Source organism: Moschus berezovskii, chromosome 14, assembly GCF_049115385.1.
Source record: "Moschus berezovskii isolate FMDL1 chromosome 14, NW_MosBer_1.0, whole genome shotgun sequence".
NCBI lineage: Eukaryota > Metazoa > Chordata > Mammalia > Artiodactyla > Moschidae > Moschus > Moschus berezovskii.
The window spans coordinates 57456588-57475663 of record NC_142473.1 but is presented as its reverse complement, the minus strand read 5'-3'; the positions used below and the strand labels follow the sequence as shown (position 1 = coordinate 57475663).

The following is a 19076-nucleotide window of genomic DNA, read 5'->3' as shown; positions in this document are numbered from 1 at the left end:
ACACCATTTAAAAAAATCAAAATAAAGAAGTTTTCAGACATAGAAAAACTCCAAGAATTCATCATCAGGTGACAAGCACTGAAAGAAATGCTAAAGGAATTTTTTAGCAGGAAGGAAATACCTGATGAAAACGTGAATCTTACATGAAGGAATTAAAAGCACAAGAAGGGGTATCTGCATGGAAAAACACATGAGTTATCATTATTTGTGTCTCTTTAAAAGAAAACAGGGACCTCCCTGGTGGTCTGGTGGCTAAGACTCTGCACTCCTAATGCAGGGGGTCCAGGTTCCATCCCTGGTCAGGGAACTAGACCCACATGCCTCAACTAAAGATCCTCCATGCCACAGCTAAGATCTGGTGCAACCAAACAAATAAATAAAATAAAAATAAATATTAAAGAAACTTAACCATTTAGCAAAAAGAACAAAGTAATGTAGAGTTTATAACATATGTAAAAGTAAAATGTATAACAGCAATTGCACAAAGGGCAGGAGAAGGGAAATGAAAATACACTATTTTTCAATTCCTATATTGCACTAGAGAAACCTTGGTGTGTCTTCTGTGTAGGAGAAAACCTAGTTCTTCCTTACAGTGTTTCTCTTCTGTGTGTTTTCTTGACTATTCACACAGACCACTTCACTTCTGACACTTGCAGTCACTAAATGTGTGGAGCCTTTCCACCACACCAACAAGCAATTCTTGAACACCAGGAGAGTCTCACAAGACTGCTCCTTGCCCCTCACACACGCTTCAGATGTCAATCAAAAGTCCAGATCATCACCTGGGCTTCTGACCAGCTGGCTATAAATCAGAGGGTTCCTTGGGAAGGTTCAGTTAATTTGCTAGAGCTGCTCACAGAACTCAGGGAAACACTTACTTACATTTAACATTTTATTGACGTATATGATAAAGGAAACAGGTTAACACCAAGATGGAAACAAGGCATAGGATGAAGTATATGGGAAGGGGCATGGAGGTCTATGCCCTCTCTGGGTGCACCATTCTCTCAGAACATAATCTGGAAGTTCTCTGAACCCCATACTTTTGAGATTTTGTGGAGGCTTCATCACAAAGGCATGATTGATCATCAACTCCATTTTCAGCCCTTCCCTTTTTTCAAGAGGATGGGGCTGAAAAATTCCAAGCTTCCAATTATGGCTTGGTCTTTCTGGTGACCAGCCCTCATCCAGGAGCCTAACCAGAGTCACCTCATTGGAACAAAAGACACTCCCATCACCCAGGAAATTACAGGAGTTTCACGAACTCTGTGTCAGGATAAGTGGCAAAGACCAAAATTAGAACAAGAGATGACCCTAGTGTTCTTATCACTTAGGAAGTTACAAAGATTTTAGGAGTTCTGTGCCAGGAACTAGGGGCAGAGACCAAAATATAGCTTCTATTATCTCACACAGACTATATGTGAAATGGTAAAATATTAACTGTAAAAAATCTAAAGATTTATAGTCTAAACCTTAAAGCAATCATTAAGATACAAAATAGTTAAAGCCTATTAGCTAACAAAGGAGATAAAATGGAATTATTATTAAAAATGTAATTAGACCAAAAGAAGGCAGAAGAAGAGCAAAGAAGTGCCAAAGGAAAAAAATACAGATAGATACTCTACTTGCTGTGCTGCGCTGTGCTTAGTCGCTTAGTTGTGTCCAACTCTATGCAACACTATGGACTGTAGCCTGCCAGGCTCCTCTATCCATGGGGATTCTCCAGGCAAGAATATTGGAGTGGGCTGCCATGCGCTCCTCCAGGGGATCTTTCCAGCCCAAGGGTCAAACCCAGGTCTCCCGCACTGCAGGCTAATTCTTTATTTTCTGAGCCACCAGGGAAGCCCAAGAATACTGGAATGGGTAGCCTATCCCTTCTCCAGGGGATCTTCCTGACCCAGGAATTTAAGCAGGGTCTCCTGAATTGCAGGTGGATTCTTTACTAGTTGAGCTACCAGGGAAGTCCAGATACTCTACTTACAAATAAGTAAGTAGAACACTTAGAGCAAAGAATAACATAAGTACCAAAGAGGATCATTTCACAGTGATAAAGGCATTAGTTCATCTAGAGCAGTAGTTCCCAACCTTTTTGGTACCAGGGACTGGTTTAGTGGAAGACAACTTTTCCATGGTCAGAGGAGGGGGAGGGGAGGGGATGGTTTCAGGATGATTCAAGCACATTACATTTATTGTACACTTTATTTCTATTGTTATTACATCAACTCCATCTCAGATCATTGGGCATTAGATACATTGGGGACCCCTGATCTAGAGGAAACAACAATCCTAAATTTAATTAAGACAACCTAATAAAAAAATTTTAAAATATGAAACAAAAACTGATATGCCTGCACAAACAAATCCACAATTGTAATTAGATTTCACTTTATCTCTCTGCTGCTGCTGCTGCTAAGTCACTTCAGTCGTGTCCGACTCTGTGTGACCCCATAGACGGAAGCCCACCAGGCTCCCCCGTCCCTGGGATTCTCCAGACAAGAACACTGGAGTGGATTGTCATTTCCTTCTCCAATGTGTGAAAGTGAAAAGTGAACGTGAAGTCACTCAGTCTAGATAACTGAAAAAAAGAATAGGCAGAAGATGATCAAGAATATAGATTTAAACAATAATATTAAACACTTAATTGATATGTATAGTATACTCCATCCCAAATAGCAGAATATCCATTCAGTTCAAGTTCATATGGAACATTTCCTAAGACTGATTGCATTTGGGACTGTAAAACAAGTCTCAACAAACTTAAAATATACTGAGATCATACAAAGCATGCTGTCTGAATGTAATACAATTAAACTGAAAGTCAATAATAGATCTCTGGAAAATCTCCCAAGTATTTCAAAACCAAATAACATGCTTCTAAATAACCCATGGATCAAAAGAGACGTCAAAAAAGAAATTAGAAATTATTTTGAACTGAAAGGAAATGAAAATACAAAATATCAAGATTTGTGGGGTGGCAGTAAAGCACTAAAGCAGTACTTAGGGAGAACTGTACAGCATTGAATACATATATTTAATACATATAATGTATGTAATATATATATATTATGTGTGTGCATATATATATACACACATACCCAAGAAAAAGAAGAGAGGTCTCAAAAGAATTACGTCCTTTTCCACCTAAAACCAAGAAAAGGAAAGGCAAATTAAACCCAAAGAAAGTGAAAAAAATTAAGAACAGAAATCAATGACGTCAAAAAGAGAAAAATAGAGGTGAACAAAATCAAAAGAAAGTTCTTTGAGATCAATAAAATCAATAAACCTCTAGACACACTGATGAGGAAAAAAGAAAGATGACAAAATTATCGATATCAAGAATGAGACCTGTGACATCCTTACAGATTCTACAGTTATTGAAAGGATAATAAAAGAATATTATGAATAACTTTGAATCATATATTTGACAACTTGAATGAAATGGACAATTTCCTTGAAGGCACAAACTGCCAAGGTTCAGTCAAGAATAAATAGACATTGAAAATGCAAACTAATCTTTAGTTTCAGAGAGCAGACTAAGAGTTGCCGGGAAAGGATAAATGTGTCAGAGGAAGGGATTGCCAAGCAGCATGAAGAAATTTGGGGAGGCGATGGAAATGTTCATTATTGTGATGATGATCTCAAAATACATATGTCATATGTCAAACTTATCAAATTATAAACTTAAAGTTTGTGTAGTTTGCCTGAGTGTGTGCTAAGTTTCTTCAGCTGTGTTCGACTCTATGTGACCCTATGGACTGTGGCCCACAAGGCTCCTCTGTCCATGGGATTCTCTAGGCAAGAATATTGGAGTGGGTTGCTGTGCCCTCCTCCAGAGGATCTTCCCTACCCAGGGATGGAATCTGCCTCTCTTGCATCTGCATCTCCTGCATTGGCAGGCAAGTTCTTTACAACTAATACCACCTGGGAAGCCCATGTGTAGTTTATTGTATGTCAATTATATCTCAATAAAATGTTAAAGAATAAAAAGTGAAATGAATCAATTCCTCATGCCATATACTACAGAAATTCTTCATGCCATATACTGTTGAAGATCCCTCTTCCACATCTTCAAGGGTTTGGGAAGGTGTCTTACCTTCCTCTCCATCAGTCCAGGTTGCACTGGGCTGTTTCAGCAGCTCTATTGTGTCGTGCTTCTGACCATTGCCTTTGGTCCTTGCTGTTCTATACCTGATGCCCTTTGCCCCATGCTGGACACCAACACCCCCTTTCCTGTCCTTTTTTCTCCAAAAGTGGTATTAACACATGGCTAGTACTAAAGAATTACAAGTGTTAGGGAGCAATTACATCACAAACAAGAAAGAAATTGAATGTCAAATATCACTTCCCCACATGTTTATTTGGAGTAGGAAATGGCAACCTACTGCAGTATTCTTGCCTGGAAAATTTCATGGACAGAGGAGCCTGGTGGGTTACAGTCCATGGGGTGGCAAAGAGTTGGACATGACTGAGCGACTGAGCACAAAGGTTTATTAGCCATCTATATCAGAAGATTCTTTTCTACTGGCTACATGTCTCTATCGGCTCTTTTTCTCTCTTTAAATTTCATATATTTCCCCTCTCTCTATTCTTCTTTGGTGTTTTAGCAGGGAGGCAAGTGTGATCTTAACTGCCCGACCAGGGAGAAAGACTCACCTTTCATATCCCCAAAGGCTGTTATGGTATTTCTCTAGACATATACAATCTTTTCTCTACTGATGAATATGGCATTCCCAGGAAGGCAAATAAGACTATGCTAAGTTTTGTTTTCAGTGTCCATTTTTTCCCCTTCTTGCAATGATTCATGAAGATATACTATAATAAATGTTATCGCAGCTAATGCCCTGTGCCAAAAAACTTAACCTGGCCACAGGTCTTATGCTGATACTCCAGCTAAACAACTTCAGAAATCATAGAATGTTGAAGCTAGGTAGGACTTCCCCAAGCACTCATTTCCCACACCTATACCCCTACCCTCATTACACAAAATGTGAGAGTTTAAATGATTTGCCCAGATTAGACACTGTAGTCACAGGTCAGGGACTGGAGCCCACGTCTCCTGGCTCCATTCAATTCCATTCAGTATAACAAACATCAAGTGAGCCCCTGGGAACCCAGCCAAGGGAAAGGAGTGGTGAGGATTTTCTGGGAAGGGGCTCTGTGTCTAGGTGACTTCACTAGGTCAGGGCTTGGAGCCAGAGAATGTTTGATTGTTCCCAGACTCTGGATAATCTGTCCCCATCTCCCACCCTCAACAGGTGTGTCCTGGGTAAACTGACCCTGTATAATACAAAACTAGATTAAATTCCTACAATTCATGAGGCCGTGCTAAAGGTATGAGCACATAGGAGGAAAATTTAACTCCAGTAAGAATTTTTCAACCAGCAGGCAGGATTAACATAGGTGGAGTTGGCAGGGTGTGAGTATTTTGGGCAATGGTCATGTCTGAGAGTTAAATTTGAACCCCAGTTCTGCTGTTTGAGCAAATTCCCTTCACCTCCGTGAGCCTGTTTCTTGACCTATAAGACTGAGATAAACTATGTCTTTGCAGGGACTTCCCTGATGGTCCAGTGTCTAAGACTCCATGTTCCCAATGCAGAGTGCCTGGGTTCAATCTCTGGTCAGGGAACTAGATCCTACATGTTGCAACTAAATTTCCCACATGTTGCAATGAAGATTGAAGATCCCTCAGGCCACAACTAAGATCCAGGGCAGCCAAATAAATAAATATATATGTATATATATATAAAATCTCTATGTGGACTGGTTGGCAAGATTAGATGAGATAAAGTAAGAAATGTGTTTAGCATTAATGGTAGCTATTAGAATAACTGTTCCTGTATTCCAAGCACCTGCCCAATTAATCCTCACAACAGCCCTGAGGGGTAAAGTTTTATTAGCCCGACCTGAAGCTTGGAGAATTTACCCAAATTACTCAGTAGTCACCACCAAGGTATCAACCTCTGAAGCATGGCTGTAGCAGAAGGCATACATATCGAGGGCAGCAGAAAATGGTAAAGGAAATGTCAGATGTGCCTAACCCTGGAAGATGCAGTTGCCTCCTAGAGGCCCTGCGCACCTTTTCTTGGAACTACAGGATAATAGGTTGTTGGTTCATTTTCTTAGAGGTCATTCTGATCTTAGGTGTCAACAGGAAAGACTCCCGCTAGACTCAAATAAAATCCTTAAGGATGAGAATGTACACTAAGGAGCTAACAGAATGTTTCTCAAATTCAAGTAATGAATGGGTGGGCCTCTGTTTAAAATTCTCACAGACTCACCCGAAAGTTGACTTCAGTTCAGTTCAGTTCAGTCGCTCAGTCATGTCCGACTCTTTGCAACCCCATGATAAGTTATTTTAATTTTAACACCATTTACATATTTATAAACACAACACAGTATATATGTCTATGCTTGTGGCTCTTCTACAACTCTAAACAAAGACATGTAGAAAATAAAACTATAAAACCTACAAAATTCAAATATACACTTCAATTCAATGTGACTGAAGATGTTGTTTGGCTGAAATTAAACTGCTATTTGAAACCTGACTGTGGCACAGTTCTTTTGAGCCTGGCACCCATTGCACTGTGTTACTATGGCATCTACCACAATGCTTCCCTGGTCAAACTCCTGGAAAATCTTCATCTTGACAGCACACCAAGACCCCATGTGACTTTCATTTTGCACAGAAACATCATTTACAGTAAGTCCACCTCCCTATTTTCCTGGTCAGGCTAAAATTCACGTAGCACGATTGGGTACTAGAGGATCACAAACAAAAAGTGAAAGCCAAAATGGCAAGGCAGGTGGGGGTCTTTCAGCCAATTCAGAACATGTTTGTTTTAACTTATCTGGATCAGTGCCAAAATGAAATATAACATTTAGAAGATCTCAGAGACAAATCTCAGGCTCCTAAAAATACATCTATTGGTCTCAAGGGGGTCCACAGACTCAGATTTGAGACTCTCTGATCTAATCATTTCCAAAACTCTGGGATGTCTTTTCCTGAAGAACTATAAGTCAGAACACTCGTCTCCTGGGATTGGAATGATGGGTCATACACTTGTGCGTTTGCTATTCTGCTGTTTCCCCCTTTATCTGCCTGGTGACCTGCTACTTGTCCCTTATGTGGATTCTTCATCTGGAAGCTCTACCTGGCCTCTGCAAGCTATGTGAGACTTGCCCACTCCGCATCTCTACCACACTGCCTACTCTCAGTCCCCAGGCCCATAGCCCCTGCTGGTATGATCATTTATTTACCCTTTTGCCTTGCCACCGCATCATCCTTTCTATCCCTTAGACTGCAAGCTTAGAGCAGTCTGATCCATTTCTGGTCCATACTTCCCTGCACAGGGAACTAGATCCTACAAGCTACAACTAAAAAACCCAGCACAATCAAATAAAAAAAATTTTTTTAAGTATATCCTAGACTCATAGACTATTAAAGATAGAAGTGCATTACAGCTGAAGAACAGAAAAGGGAAATGACTTGCCCAGGTACCCAGCTAGGATGTAAAAGCATCAGGCCAGAAACCATGTGCTCTGACTCCTATTTCAGTGTTTCTGGGGACATTATTTATTTACCATTTTTTCATTTACTTATTTTTGGTTTGGGCTGCCCTGGGGAAACACTGTGATCCCTTGTGACCTCACCTCCCTGTGACAATGTTTTGGGAACAAACTGGATTCTCACGGTTCTCCCAATGGTGGCAAGGTGCCCATGTCAGGCAAGGTATTTTTCATAATGATAAAGAAACAAAGATAGTGTCAGACCTCACTTGTAATTTCCCCATAGCAGCCAGAATCTAGAAATCTCTCTGTTCCTTTCGCAGCTTATTATGCTGCCCTTGTCCTTGGTAAAGTGGAGCAAGAAGGTAGATTTGGAGACTTAAAAAAAAAAATCTGTACTCTTTTGTTCATGTATGTATTTACTTAGAAAAGCATTTATTTTTGCCACATAGGCCAGTGTGGACATCCTGAGATTCCCACCCAACTTTCCTCCTTAATTTAGCTATCTCACTTCTCTCCCATGGCCACAAACACTAGTGTCCTCCCTGACCTCCGGACATCCTCTTCCTTCCAGGCAGGGAGGCAGCCCGCCTCCTCATGCCTGGCCTTCCCAGAGAGCCATCCTGGCTTTGACCCCACAACTACCAGATCCTTGTTCAACATTTAATCACTTCCTCCCTCGACACCGGGTTTGCACTCCTTCATCCTGCCTCTTGGTCAAAGCCTGAAACCCAGGTGCAGAGAAGTCCAGAAGCAGGGAAGAAAGAAACTCAGACACACAGATCATCTACTAGGTACAAGGGACCTGCTTTGTGTGTGTGTCTGACTTCCTTTACTCAGGATATAATTTATTTGTTTGTTTTTATTATATATATAATATAAAATGTACCATTTTAACCCTTTTTAAGTGGCATTATTGCATTTACACGGTGGCACAACGATTACCACAATCCATTTCCAAAACATTTCCACCATCCCAAACTAAACCTCTGTACCCACTAATAATAATTACCAGGGCCCCTGCTCCCAGCCTCTGGTAACCACTGAATGCTTTTATATAAACTATTTCATTCAGTCCTCACACCCACCTTATGAGGTAGGTATTGATATCTCCATTCTTAACAACTGAGAAACCTGACGCTCAGAAAGGTTAAGCAACTTACCCCAAGGTCATTCAGTTCATGAGAGTCCAGGCTGAGAGTCAATTTCATCTGACCAGGCTCTTCCATTCTTTTCATTTGTGGGCTCCTTTTCAGTCTGTGAGAGAGTGAGGTGTGATGTGGAAAGAGTGGTCTTTGCCTTTAAAGAGCCTATTCTTTAAAGAAGAGCAAGTTTTGTTTGTCTAAATGTGTGGTTCAACATGTGCAGAGGTTTCACAGCGAGAATACAGCTGTGGTGCCAACAACTGGGACTCCATATTACCATCCATTCCTTCAGTATTTACTGGAAGATTTCATCACATCTCCTGGGCCCCGAGAGCCACCAGACCGCATCCTGACCTGGAGGAGTTGACTTCCTAGTACAGAAGGCAGGGATCTAAACAGAAGTGTAAAAGGCAGTGTGCTCTCCTCTACGTGGAGGGCCGTGGAGGGTAGACAAGGAGCAGGAGGCCTCCGGAGGAGGAGACATATCAGCTGAGCCCTGAGGGATGAGGAGGAAGGTGGCCAGTGGAGAAGCGAGCTAGGGTATTCCAGGCAGGGGTCCAGGAATAGAATGTCCTAGAACACAGAGGGATCAGGAAGCAGCTCAGCAACAGTGGTCCAGGCTCGGAGGTGGACCTGGAAAGATAGGTGAGAGCTGAATGATAAACACAAGGGAGTTTGGACTCAAGTCTGTTGGCAACAGGGAGCCAACAATTTCCATCTCCAGCCCAGAACTCTGTTCTCAACTTCTATCCATTTACATAATATTGTGCTGATATTTCCATTTGGGTATCTTTTTCTTTTTTAATTTATTTTTGGCTGCATCAGATCTTAGCTGTAGCACTCAGGCTTCCCCCTAGTTGTAGCCCATGGTCTCTCTAGTTGTGGCACCAAGTGCTTAGTTCCCTGCGGCATGTGGGATCCCATTTCTTCGACCAGGAATCAAATCCAAGTCCTCTACGTTGGAAGGTATATCATTAACCACTAGGCCACCAGTGAACTCCTTTCCACTTGGATATCTTATAGTCATCTCTAACTTTATATTTCCCAAAATGAACTCTGATTTACATGCTTCCTTGCCCAATCCCAAGAGCAGTGTTACTAAAATATTTAGGGCACAAGCTCCCACAGGTCCCCAAGTTTTGGGATCAGTATCTTGAAGGGCATCACTGTGCCAGGTGTTAACTCTTTAGATGCTGGAGAGTGGAAGGGTCTGAGGGTCCCAGAGAAAAGTCCAGCCAGCTAGGACAGCAAAGGGGCTCAGAGCAGCAGTGTTTTTCGTGATGGGCGTGGCCAGTACCAGTGGTATGCAACCCTGCCCCCAGCAAACCTAACCCTAGGATGCGCTTTCCACAGCTCAGTAACAGCACAACCATCTGCCCAGGCACTCTCACAGGAAACCAAGGCAAGATCCCTGGAGTCCAGGCCAAAAACTCAATGGGACTCACATACTGTAAGTCTAAATATTTCAAAGTTGTAGATCACATTAAATCAGTTACTTATTAAGATACAAAGTCTTCTTAACTATATCAAGGCATTTTTTTTTACATAAAATAAGATGCACACATTTTAAGGGTATGTGTTGAGGAACTTTGACAAATACATTATGCAACCACCCCAATCACTCATGAATAGAGAATATACCCATTACCCCTGAAAGTTGCCATATGCCCATTTACAGTCAATTTCCTCTCCGTTCCACTCCAGGCAATCACCCATCTAATTTCTATCATCATTGTAAGCTTATTCCAGAACATCAATAGAAATGTCAGGATTCTTCTGCTCAAAACCTATGGGTTTTTTAGCAACAATTGAATGTTGACAAAAAGTCAAAGATGACTGAATTTAATGGTGTCCTATTGGTGGACAGTAATAGTCAATAAAAAGAAATATACAGCTCATGGATGATAACATAATTCATAAATTTTTTTCTTCCATTCACTTCAAAGAATCAGTAATTATGCATTGTCATCAACATTTTCAAATAATTTTGTTTAATTGACAATAAGGCCTAAAATTAGATAAACTTTGTTGAGTCACATGTCTAAACATTTTTATTTACCTTATTAATATCCATTTAGAGAAACTTTTCAGTAGCAACTGAAATTGTCAACAAAATTCTTGGAAAAATATTTTAGATTAAAAGATACACATTGTGAGTTTTATGTTCAGTTCAGTTCAGTTCAGTTCAGTCACTTAGTCGTGTCCGACTCTCCGCGACCCCATGAATCACAGCACGCCAGGCCTCCCTGTCCATCACCAACTCCCGGAGTTCACTCAAACTCATGTCCACAGAGTCGGTGATGCCATCCAGCCATCTCATTCTCGGTCGTCCCCTTCTCCTCCCGCCCCCAACCTTTCCCAGCATCAGAGTCTTTTCCAGTGAGTCAACTCGTCGCATGAGGTGGCCAAAGTATTGCAGCTTCAGCTTTAGCATCAGTCCCTCCAATGAACATCCAGGATTGATCTCCTCTAGAATGGACTGGTTGGATCTCCTTGCAGCATAAGGGACTCTCAAGAGTCTTCTCCAACACCACAGTTCAAAAGCATCGATTCTTCGGCGATCAGCTTTCTTCACAGTCCAACTCTCACATCCATACATGACCACGGGAAAAACCATTGCCTTGATTAGACGGACCTTGGTTGGCAAAGTAATGTCTCTGCTTTTTAAAATACTATCAAGTTTGGTCATAACTTTCCTTCCAAGGAGCAAGCGTCTTTTAATTTCATGGCTGCAATCAGCATCTGCAGTGATTTTGGAGCCCAAAAAAATAAAGTCTGACACTGTTTCCACTGTTTTTCCATCTATTTCCCATGAAGTGATGGGACCAGATGCCATGATCTTTGTTTTCTGAATGTTGAGCTTCAAGCCAACCTTTTCACTCTCCTCTTTCACTTTCATCAAGAGGCTTTTGAGTTCCTCTTCACTTTCTGCCATAAGGGTAGTGTCATCTGCATGTACTATGGTCAAATATTATGAGAATCCATAATAAGTTATATGAGTTCAGTTCATTTCAGTCACTTAGTCATGTCCGACTCTTTGTGACCCCTTGGACTGCAGCATGCCAGGCCTCCCTGTCCATCACCAACTCCCAGACTTTACTCAAACTCGTGTCCATTGAGTCAGTGATGCAATCCAACCATCTCATCCTCTGTCGTCCCCTTCTCCTCCCACCTTCAATTTTTCCTAGCATCAAGGTCTTTGCAAATGAGGCAGCTGTTCGCATCAGGTGGCCAAAGTATTGGAGTTTCAGCTTCAGCATCAGTACTTCCAATGAATATTCAGTACTGATTTCTTTTAGGATGGACTGGTTGGATCTCCTTGCAGTCCAAGGGACTCTCAAGAGTCTTCTCCAGCACCACAGTTCAAAAACGTCAGTTCTTCAGCACTCAGCTTTCTTTATAGTCCAACTCTCATATCCATACATGACTACTCGAAAAACCACAGCTTTGGCTAGATGGACCTTTGTCGGCAAAGCAATGTCTCTGCTTTTTAATATACTGTCTAGGTTGGTCATAACTTTTCTTTCAAGGAGTAGGCATCTTTTAATTTCATGACTGAAGTCACCATCTGCAGTGATTTTGGAGCCCAAGAAAATAAAGTCTGTCACTGTTTCCATTGTTTCCCCATCTATTTGACATGAAGTGATGGGACTGGATGCCATGATCTTAGTTTTCTGAATGTTGAGCTTTAAGCCAATCTTTTCACTCTCCTCTTTCACTTTCATCAAGAGGCTCTTTAGTTCTTCTTCACTTTCTGTCATAAGGGTGGTGTCATCTGCATATCTGAGGCTATTGATATTTCTCCCGACAATCTTGATTCCAGCTTGTGCTTCATCTAGCCCAGCATTTCACATGATATACTCTGCATATAAGTTAAATAAACAGGGTGACAAGATACAGCCTCAATCTACTCCTTTCCCAATTTGGAACCAGTCTGCTGTTCCATGTCCCTTTCTAACTGTTGCTTCCTGACCTGCTTACAGATTTCTAGGGAGGCAGGTCAGGTGGTCTGGTATTCCCATCTCTTTCAGAATTTTCCACAGTTTATTGCAATCCACACAGTCAAAGGCTTTGGTATAGTCAATAAAACAGAAACAGATGTTTTTCTGGAACTCTTTTGATGATCCATCAGATGTTAGCAATTTGTTCTCTGGTACCTCCGCCTTTTCTAAATCCATCTTGAACATCTGGAAGTTCACAGCTCACATACTGTTGAAGTCTGGCTTGGAGAATTTTGAGCATTACTTTATTAGCATGTGAGATGAGTGCAATTGTGCAGTGGTATGAGCATTATTTGGGAGAAGGCAATGGCAACCCACTCCAGTACTCTTGCCTGGAAAATCCCATGGGCAGAGGAGCCTGGTAGGCTGCAGTCCATGGGGTCGCTAAGAGTCGGACGTGACTGAGTGACTTTACTTTCACTTTTCACTTTCATGCATTGGAGAATGAAATGGCAACCCACTCCAGTATTCTTGCCTGGAGAATCTCATAGACAGGGGAGCCTGGTGGGCTGCCATCTATGGGGTCGCACAGAGTCGGACATGACTGAAGCGCAGCAGCAGCAGCAGCATGAGCATTATTTGGCATTGCCTTTCTTTGGGATTGGAATGAAAACTGACCTTTTCCAGTCCTGTGGTCACTGTTGAGTTTTCCAAGTTTTCTGGCATATGAGTGAAGACCTTTCACAGCATCATCTTTTAGGATTTGAAATAATTCAACTGGAATTCCATCACCTCCACTAGCTTTGTTCGCAGTGATGCTTCCTAAGGCCCACTTGACTTTGTATTACAGGATGTTTGGCTCTAGGTGAGTGATCACACCATCATGGTTATCTGGGTCGTGACGATCTTTTTTGTACAGTTCTTCTGTGTATTCTTGCCACCTCTTCTTAATATCTTGTGCTTCTGTTAGGTCCCTACCATTTCTGTCCTTTATTGAGCCCATCTTTACATGAAATGTTCCCTTGGTATCTCTAATTTTCTTGAAGAGATCTCTAGTCTTTCCCATTCTATTGTTTTCCTCTATTTCTTTGCACTCATCATTGAGGAAGGCTTTCTTATCTCTCCTTGCATTCTTTGGAACTCTGCATTCAAATGGGTATATCTTTCCATTTCTCCTTTGCTTCTCTTCTTTTCTCAGCTATTTGTAAGGCCTCCTCAGACAGACATTTTGCTTATTTGCATTTCTTTTTCTTGGGGATGGTCTTGATCCCTGTCTCCTGTACAATGTCACGAACCTCTGTGGATAGTTCTTCAGGTACTCTATCAGGTCTAATCCCTTGAATCTATTTCTCACCTCCAGTGTATAATCATAAGGGATTTGATTTAGGTCATACCTGAATAGTCTAGCGGTTTTCCCTACTTTCTTCAATTTCAGTCTGAATTTGGCAATAAGGAGTTCATGACCTGAGCCACAGCAAGCTCCCAGTCTTGTTTTTGCTGACTATATAAAAACTTCTCCATCTTTGGCTGCAAAGAATATAATCGATCTGATAGCGGTATTGACCATCTGGTGATGCCCACGTGTAGAGTCTTCTCTTGTGTTGTTGGAAGAGGGTGTTTGCTATGACCAGTTCATTCTCTTGGCAAAATTCTATTAGCCTTTGCCCTGCTTCATTCTGTACTCCAAGGCCAAATTTGCCTGTTACTCCAGGTATTTCTTGACTTCCTACTTTTTCATTCTAGTCCCCTACAATGAAAATGGCCATGCTCAGTAAATCTTTAATCCAATTTTCTGTTGATTGGCGGGGTTGTGTCCCCTTCCTAATGTTTGTCCTGAGGCCAAATTATGGTAGGGGTAATCCAGGGGATCTTCCCGACCCAGGGATCGAACCCGGGTCTCCCTCATTGGAGGCAGACGCTTTAACCTCTGAGCCACCAGGGAAGCCCAATGAAGATAATCCTGACCTCCTTCAAAAGGACTTGTGCTTTTGCACTGTTGTATTCAGTGCCCCTGATCCTGAAGCAGGCCAGTGTTGACCCAAGCCTCCACTGGAGATTCCTCGACACTGAAGGACAGAAACGGTATGGACCTAACAGTAGCAGAAGATATTAAGAAAAGGTGGCAAGAATGCACAGAAGAACTATACAAAAAAGATCTTAATGACCCAGATAACCATGATGGTGTGATCACTTACCTAGAGCCAGACATCCTGGAGTGTGAAGTCAAGTGGGCCTTAGGAAGTATCACTATGAACAAAGCTAGTGGAGGTGATGGAATTCAGTTGAGCAATTTCAAATCCTCAACGATGATGCTGTTAAATTGCTGCACTCAACATGCCAGCAAAGTTGGAAAACTCAGGAGTAGCCACAGGACTGGAAAAGGTCAGTTTACATTCCATTCCCAAAGAAAGGCAATGCCAAAGAATGTTCAAACTACTGCACATTTGCACTCATCTCATCCACTAGCAAAGTAATGCTCAAAATTCTCCAAGCCAGGCTTCAGCAATACATGAATCATGAACTTCCAGATATTCAAGCTGGTTTTAGCAAAGACAGAGGAACAAGAGATCAAATTGCCAGCATCCATTGCATCATTGAAAAAGCAGGAGAGTTTCAGAAAAACATCTACTTCTGCTTTATTGACTACACCAAAACTTTTGACTCTGTGGATCATGACAAATGTGGAAAATTCTTCAAGAGAAGGGAATACCAGACCACCTGACCTGCCTCTTGAGAAATCTGTATGTGGGTCAAGAAGCACCAGTTAGAACTGGACATGGACAATGGACTGGTTCCAAATTGGGAAAGGTGTACATCAAGGCTGTATATTGTCACCCTGCTTATTTAACTTCTATGCAGAAGACATCATGCAAAATGCTGGGCTAGATGAAGCCCAGACTGGAGTCAAGATTGCTGGGAGAAATGTCAATAGCCTCAGATATGCAGATGACACCACCCCTATGGCAGAAAGTGAAGAGAAACTAAAGAGCCTCTTGATAAAGTGAAAGAGGAGAGTAAAGAAGTAGTCTTAAAACTCAACATTCAGAAACCTAAGATAATGGCATCCAGTCCCATCACTCATGGCAAATAGATGGGGAAACAATGGAAATCATATCACTACAGATGGTGACTGCAGCCATGAAATTAAAAGATGCTTGCTCCTTGAAAGAAAAGCTATGACCAATCTAGACAGTATATTAAAAAGCGGAGACATTACTTTGCCAACAAATGTCCATCTACTCAAAGCTATGGTTTTTCCAGTAGTCATGTATGGATGTGAGAGTTGAACCATAAAGAAGGCTGTGTGCCAAAGAATTGATGCTTTTGAATTGTGGTGTTGGAGAAGACTCTTGAGAGTCCCTTGGACTGCAAGGAGATCCAACCAGTCAACACTAAAGGAAATCAGTCCCGACTATTCATTGGAAGGACTGGTGCTGAAGCTGAAATTCCAATATTTGGCCACTTGACTGGAAGAATGACTCATTGGAAAGGACCTGATGCTGGGAAAGATTGAAGGCAGGAGAAGGGGATGACAGAGGATGAGATGGTTGGATGGCATCACTGACTTGATGGACATGAGTTTGCAAACTATGGGAGTCTGTGATGGACAGGTAAAACTGACATGCTGCAGTCCATGGGGTCTCAAAGAGTTGGACACAAATGAGCGACTGAACTGAACTGAGACCCAGTGTTTCCCTTTATGGTCAAGATTGCTTGCAAAGGTCACTGTTAAAGGACATACAGCTAGTTATTCATTCAATTAACGAGTCATTCATTCATTCTGCAAATATTGACAGCCTAAGACTTACTTTGCACCAGGTACTAGGCTAGGTGGAATCCAGCGATCAAACTATACATAACCTACCACAAAGGAGCTCATATTCTCAAATCAACAGTGATAGACACAGGACATGAACACAGACCTCCAAATTCCCAGCCTAGCTCCTTCCAGTTCATACCAGGACCTTTCTCAGATTAAAGCACTGAGTTCATCTTTTATAGGAACCAGATCATTTGAGTTACTTTCCCCATCACATATTTATTTATTGACTACAACTACTCTGGGACAGGGCCTTAAGTAATCCAACCTCTGATAACCTTCAGCTATCTAAATGTTTTGTTTGCTTTTAAACAACAGCACTTCCATTGATGATTCACAATGACTTTTGTAATCGGTTCTGAAACCTACCATTGTATATGTCTGTCCATGCTCTGGTCTGTTTCTTAATTTCTTGGCCCAGAGCCTGATTTTGGTTATTATTCCCTGGCCCAGCTCCAATTCTCACTTCCTCCTTCCCAACCTCTGTGGACTAGTCCCATACACAAAAATTAATTGCAGATTAGGTCCATATAGTCAAAGTTATGTTTTTTCCCATAGTCATGTTTGGTTGTGAGAGTTGGACCCTAAAGAAGACTGAGCAACAAAGAACTGATGTTTTTGAATTGTGGTGCTGAACTATTGAGAGTCCCTTGGATTGCCAGGAGAGCAAACCAGTCAATCCTAAAGGAAATCAATCCTGAATATTCATTGGAAAGGCCAATGTTAAAGCTGAAGGTTTAGCATTTTGGCCACCTGATGTAGAGCCGATTCATTGGGAAAGACCCTGATGCTGGGAAAGAATGAAGGCAGCAGGAGGAGGTGGCAGAGGATGAGATGGTTAGATAGCATCACTGACTCAATGGACATGAATCTGAGCAAACTCCAGGAGATAGTGCAGGACAGAGGAGCCTGGCATGCTACAGTCCATGGAGTCTCAAAGAGTTGGGCACGACTTAGTGACTGAACAACAAATAAGCTACATAAGGATTAGTTGATAGTTACTGTTTAAGTGCCTGTACTCCCTTAGCTTCACAAATTGCATATGGAATCTGGCCACACTCTTTGAGGGGCTACTTTCTTGTCTAGGAGTGAGGCTGGAGCCAAGAGAGATCATACCACCGTGGGTTCCCTCTCTTGGTTAGTGGCCCCATCAGCCTTGGACATCTTGTCCATTTTAACTGCTGAGCAGTATTTCATTGTATGAATATATCACACTGTATCAGTTCTCTTACTGGTAGACATCTAGGCTATTCCTAATTTGGGAATATTATAAATAAAGTTGCCATGGGCTTTGCTGTACAAATCTTTTTGTGGTATAAATGTTTTCATTTATCATGGGTAAATTCTTAGGAATAAAACTGGGTCATGGGATAGGTGTATATTTAATTTTATGAAAAATGCCAGACCTTTATCACAAGTGTTTATGCCATTTTACACTATCACAAGCAACATGTGAGAGTTCTGGTTACAACCTTGCCAACACTTACTGTCTTTAATCTTAATTTTAGCCATTCTGGTGATGATGTAACATTTCACTGTGGTTTTAATTTACATTTCCCTGATGACTAATGATGTTGAGCACAGAAAGACAAGAAAAAGAAAACAGACAAATAATAAACAGAGAGAACAAACACAAATAAAATAAAGGGTCAGACTTAGGCTTTAATATGTCAGTAATCATGTGCTATGTGCTCAGTTGTGTTCAACTCTTTGTGATCCTATAGACTGTAGCCCACCAGGCTCCTCTGTCCATGGGATTTTTCAGGCAAGAATACTAGAGTGGGTTGCCATACCCTCCTCCAGGGGATCTTCCTGATCCAGGGATCGAACCTGGGTCTCCTGTGTCAACAGGCAGTCTTTTCCACCAAGCCACCCCGGAAGTTCAATAATTACTTTAACCTAAAATGACCTAAATAGACCAATTAAAAGACAGAGATTGGCCTAATGGAAAAAAAAGCATAACCCAACTGTTGCTGCTGCTAAGTCACGTTAGTCATGTCCACCTCTGTGCAACCCCATAGACGGCAGCCCACCAGGCTCCCCCATCCCTGGGATTCTCCAGGCAAGAATTCTGGAGTGGGTTGCCATTTTCTCCTCCAATGTATGAAAGTGAAAAGTGAAAGTGAAGTCGTTCAGTCACGTCTGACTCATAGTGACAACACGGACTGCAGACTACCAGGCTCCTCCGTCCATGGGATTTTCCAGGCAAGAGTACTGGAGTGGGGTGCCATTGCCTTCTCCGATTACTCAACCATATGCTGTCTATAACAAACTCACTTTACTATTTTTTAAAATATTTATTTGACTGCACTGAGTCTTAATTGCAGCACACAATATCTTTGATCTTTGTTGTAGCCTGTAGGATCTTTAGTTGTGGCATGCAAACCCTTAGTTGTGGTATGTGAGATCTAAGTCCTTGACCAGGAATTGAACCCAATCCCCCTGCAATGAGAGCACAGAGTCTTAGCCACTGGCCCACTAGGGGAGTCCCTAAACTCACTTTAAATATAAGAATAAAGTCAGATTAAAAGTAAAAGGATGGAAAGATAAATCATGCAAAATTAATCAAAGGAAAGCGGGAGTGGCTAGAGTAATAGCATATAAAGTAAACTTCAGAGCAAAAAAAATTATCAGAAACAATTACATTATAAAGTGATAAAA

At 41.6% G+C, this 19076-nt stretch overlaps 1 non-coding gene across 1 annotated transcript; it reads left to right on the top strand.

Annotated features, from left to right (window-relative positions):
- Positions 1 to 234: 234 nt before the first annotated feature.
- On the top strand, positions 235 to 307 carry TRNAR-CCU (transfer RNA arginine (anticodon CCU)). Its single transcript has one exon. It is a non-coding gene; the product is annotated as a tRNA-Arg (tRNA).
- The last annotated feature ends 18769 nt before the right edge of the window (positions 308 to 19076 follow it).